At 38.1% G+C, this 5,428-nt stretch overlaps 1 protein-coding gene across 1 annotated transcript in view; it reads right to left on the reverse strand.

The window, feature by feature from the left end:
• Positions 1 to 5,428, reverse strand: part of INPP4B (inositol polyphosphate-4-phosphatase type II B) — a 557,392-nt gene that overhangs the window by 377,902 nt on the left and 174,062 nt on the right. The window lies entirely within an intron of this gene.

Raw genomic sequence — 5,428 nt, forward strand, 5'->3', positions numbered from 1 at the left:
CTTTCCTCTATTGAGACCACCACGAAATTGAAGCCTTTTAGCAAGATCTAACACCCAACACCAGGGGCTGATAGTTTGTAAGACATCTTCCAAAGCCTCCTCCACCACAGCCAAGTGCATCTTCGTAGCACGCCTAGGCCCCTAGAAGAATGGCGAATTTGACCTGGTCCCCTCTCTCTACAGCTATGAGGGTGCAGGAGCACAAAGCAACCAGCTCCATTCATGGAATTTAAGATACTTCTTAATCCTGAAAGCTCATAAGTGCTAGTATTAATTTTTAAAAAATCAATCTCACACAGGTTGATAAAACCTTCACTATCATTTGAAGTGACCCTTTTAATACTGCCTGTTTTTCTGCAGGAAATAGTTGCCAAACCAGCACTATAAATTCCTGAGAGAAACATTTAATAAGACCATGCTTCGATTTAACAGAATATATATTTTAGAGCTAAACTCACTAATGACATAACTCCCAAATTTGCAGAAGATGACAATTAAAATATTTTTTTTATCAGATCTGCTGGAGAAACAATTAATTAAAATATTTTCTATCCACTGAATATTTTAGATATATTTCCTGGTAGGGGAGAACAAAATGTACTACGACTTAAAGAAGAGACTTGAGATGAAAATATACTTTCGAAACAGAAATCAATCCACAAAATTATTTCAGTTGAATAGACACACATTTTGTAAATGGAAAAACTGAAAAAGAAAAATTATATGACTTGCTCAAATTTCTAAAGGTGCTTTACAAATGGAGCAAGAAATAGAATGTTTTTCTCCTAACTTTAATTCAAATATCTGGTTTGAGATTTTTTTGGTATTTCTTCTAAGGATTTGTGAAGATCAAAATGTTTATTTATGCACATATTGTAAGAAAGATACTAACTAAAGTTTAAAAACATCTTTTCTTCCAAAAGTTTCTATGTATATTTCAAGTCTCTAGCATCGTGTCTAGATTTTTTTTCCTCTTTTCTTTTTTTTTTCTTTGTGATCCTCACAGAAGCAAAAAAAGAAAATGAGATTTTTATCAGAGGACAGTTCCGACCTTGAAAGAGGAAAAAATCTTTAACATAGAGAAAAATTGAAACATATCTAAAGAGTTGGGTAAGGAGATGTCACTATATTATTTTGCTTTAAATGGATGTAAGGAAAAAGTTACCAAGTTTTTTGTTGCTTGAATAAGGACAGGGATTTTCTTATGAGGCTCTGAAGGGCTTTATAGTTGAAAAGTAATGTGAAAAACAATCACTTCTGCTACTGAATGACTGTTGTAAGGCTTAGCACCTTCAATAAAAAGATGCTTCTGTTCAATTTCCAGTCACACCAAATTCTCATTACAGGCAGCTAAATCTCATCTCTATGAGCCACACTGTATCAAAAGTAGCAGTTTTATGCATTAAGTTTTGTAACACACACTTATATCCCATATATCCCAGGTCACAAACCAAATCCTCAGACTTTTTTCCCCGTCAGTGAATGACAAGCTGGGATGCTAAAAGTCATTGGGACCAGGAAGCAAAGACGCATTCGTGACCAAGATGCCCTCGAAAATAAGAAAGAAATTTTGTTGCTGTTTGTAAACCAAAGTGTCCAGTTCCCAAGTGTTTGCATAAAATCTAGTTTCGTATTTAAAAAAAAAAAGAAGTGAGGATTGCTGAGAGTTTCATTCAGAATCCATGAGGAAGAAAATCAGAGAGGCGATTAATACCCCTGCCCCCCAAAAACAAAAGTCCTAGGGTAGAAAACTCAAAAGCTTACTTAGTACTTTCCCTGTCATTCTCTCTTCTCATGTTATTTGCAAACATTAGATATTGCTAGGTTTCCTTCTAAGGTCTGGTGAGAAAATAAAATTAAATGCCAATGAGGTTAAAATTCCCAGACTAACCATGGAAGTCGGGAGAGGAAGGTGCAGGCTCCAATAATGAATGCAAGGGTTGAGAGCATGAGCCCCGAGTCAAAGCGTAACTCCCCTCACCAGTAAGGAGGCCAAGGAACTTGACCTTCGACAGCTTTGCCCTTTAAAGAGAGCTCTTTTTCGCCAGTGAAGAGCTGCTCAAATAGGCAGAAAAATGAATATCGCTTTCAAAATGGAAAATAGGTCAACTGATATGAAAGAATGAAAGCTGGATACTGTCCATTTTTTTTAAGGCAGTAAAGCAGAAAATGAAAGGTAAAATTTAAAGATACAAAAATGGCACACTTTCTCATTGGCAGCACGTCCATTCTCATGCTGAGAGTCTGTAGTTTGCTGTGCCTGGGAACGCTGGCTTCATTTTAAGACTTAACCAAATCCAAGTAATTAACTAAATGGTGCACGCTTATTTATACTGCTCATGAATAGATGCAAAGGGCGAACCAGAACAGGCTAATTGAAGAAGAGTTAGGTGACAGAGCTGGGAACAAAACAAGCAGCACCTACGGTAAGGAACGGTTTGAAGATAAATTGAAATAACGGTATTCATAAGGCAAGCGCAGTGATAGTGATACGAAACTAGAATCCTATTTATGGTTACATTATAAATGACAATTATGAATTCGTATATATGAGACCCATGGAACAGATTGCAAAAATGGCCGTAATACTTCCTAGTGCCTTCGACCAAAAGTGGCATCTGTTTGCTCATCCTCGAATTGGTGCTAGCACGCTGTACTTGCTCTGGCTAATAGAAAGTGGCAGAAATGACATTGTGCCAATTCTGAGAATAAGCCTCAAAAGAACTTACAGTTTTTCCTCCCACCCGCTTCTTTCTCTTTCTCTCTCTATCGGAACCTCCCACCTCCACCTGAACAGGCCCCGAGCCCGGTGGGTCTAGTCTTATACACAAAGAGAGAGGCAATGCATAGCTGTCACTCTTGCTCCAGCCAGCCATCAGCCAGCCACACAGCCAACCAGCAGCTGACCACAGACCCATGAGCAGCCCCAGTTTTATCAGCAGAAGAAGTGGCTGGCTGATCCCAGACCAAACTGCCAACTCACAGAATTATGAGCTCAATAAGAAGTTGTTATTTTAAGCCACAAAGTTTTATGGTGATTTGTTAGACAACAGAAGATAATAAATAGAACCCATATATTCTAAAAAGCTTCATACGTCTATTATTAACTCTATTTGTCAAACTTTATTGACTGGTTACTATGTGCCAGGCATGCTGACAAAGCTCAGTAATAGTACCTTGGGGAGACAGAGCCCCCTGGGGCATGGCCCATCCTGGGGATGCCAGGAAAGCTTGCAGATGAGAATACCTGAGTGAAGACTTGCAATATATTTACGAGCGGGCCAGGTTAAGTAAGCGGGGCAGAGGTATTTCAGTCACAGGAAATGGTGAAGGTAAACAGAAGTTAAACAGCAAAGTATAAGCAGGAAGGTACAAGAATTTACATTAGTAGAATGTAAAGTTTTAGTTAAGAAATGGCAAGAAATGAGATGAGATAAGTTAGTAAGTACCAGACCATGGAAGGCCGTAGTAAGAACCAGACTATGGAAGGCTCTCATAAATACCTTGGAACAAAGTACGCACACTGATAGACACCCAGGCCCATCGTTCTGAAACATTATGGCACATAAAAACAATCTGGTGGTGGGAAGAATAGAAATTTCTAGGGCTCTAGCCATAAATTCTGATGCGGTAACTGTGACGGACGCCAGACTTTGGGCTTCAAGTGTTTTGTTTTTTGTTTTTTGTTTTTTCTAATTTTGCATTTTTAATATGCAGTCCAGGAGGGTCTGGTGCAGATTGTTCATGGACCACACTTTGAAAAACATCACTAAGCAATGTGAGGTCTCCTGAAGTGATTTTAAAAAGAGAGTGACTAGGGCATTCTCTGTATTGTTTTCGGGTTGGCATTTAAGGTTGATTTTCCTGGCTGTGGTCTGGTAGGTAAATTTAAGGCACTTATTGAAAGAGGCAAGAACAAGATAAACTAAATTAGGATGGTGACAGTAAGAATGGGAACCAATATATGAAATAGTTGGGCAGTTAAATTGCCAGGGGTTTGTGATGATTGGGGGGTCGGAGGGGAGGGAAGGGGAAGTAGTGAGGGCGGTACCCAGGTGATATGAGATTTGGCACATCTTAAAAATGTCCAGAATGCACTGGTTTGGAAGTTAGAAGTACAGATTTAGGAGTCGTCAGTATATTGGTGTGAACTGAACCACGGGAGTTGAGGAGAGTTCCTGGGAGAGGGAATAGAGTGAGAAGGGACAAGGTGATGACAAAACCCAGAGTTACAGCAACACTTAAGAGACATCTAAAAGATGAACAGCAGCTCAGGAGGCTAAGACTGCCACAGAGTTAAGAGAAAAACAGCTACAGTGTTGCTGTCTTCCCAGGAGCCATAAACCAGCACTGTTCCAGGCAAACCACAATATACAGTCACCCTACTTAAAAATTAAAATGTGTCTCTCAAAGCCTTCTGCAGCCATTGCCAGTTTTCACTAGAGTTTTGGGTGCAGAAGACTGAAAAGAGTGGTTTGAGTAGCAACCTGGAGGTAAAAATGTGAAAAATTAATTCATACGACCTTTTATGAAAATGTAAGGTATGCAGAAAATTATAAATTTGAATGTTAAAAAAAAAATGTGACTACTTAAGCACTTTGGTGAACAACTTTGTAGAGTCTCTCTGTCCATACATCACTTTAAATAAATAGAATCTTTGATTTCAATTTTATATATACCCACATATATTATTGTATGTATAATAAAATATGTCTCACTCAGTAATATTGTCATCCTGCATGTTAATAATCTATATCAGGGCTGAAAAACTTTTTCTATAAATGGCCAGGTAGTAAATATTTTAGGCTTTGTGAGCCACATGGTCCCCATTGCAGCTACTCAGCTCTATGTCAGCACTGTGGCATGCAAGCAGCCTTAGACAGTATGTCACTGAATGGGCACAGATGAACCGGCCCTTAGGCTGTAGTTTGCCAAATGCTGATATGTTTCATCATTTTTTAATGACTTCATAGTACTTATGGCTGCGCCATAAATTATTTAACCAACCTCACTTCAAGAAACATATCTCAAAGAAATTTTCCAGTGTTTGAAAATGTATGTACAAGTATGTTTAATACAGCCTTATATATCATCCTGGAAAAATAGAAATGAGGTAAACAATCATCTGAAGAAGATTAATTAGGTAATTTTTGGTATACATAATAATTTATTTCAAAATTCCTAAATGGTAAAGTTAGAGCACCAAGTACATGATTATTTCTTTTCTGAATTTTCTGACCTCTAACTCAGATCAGTGTCTTCAGTTGCAGAGATCTGAAAATGGTTTTCGAAATCAATTACAATGTGGGTGGTCATGTTATTTTGACTTGACCATGACAGGAAGATAAATATGTACAAAATTAGAATACCATATATACTACTACTTAACCCACAGAACTTGCTCAAATTTCTCCAATTACCTCACTAT

This window comes from Pteropus alecto, unplaced genomic scaffold (genome assembly GCF_000325575.1).
Source record: "Pteropus alecto unplaced genomic scaffold, ASM32557v1 scaffold50, whole genome shotgun sequence".
NCBI classification, from domain to species: Eukaryota; Metazoa; Chordata; class Mammalia; order Chiroptera; family Pteropodidae; genus Pteropus; species Pteropus alecto.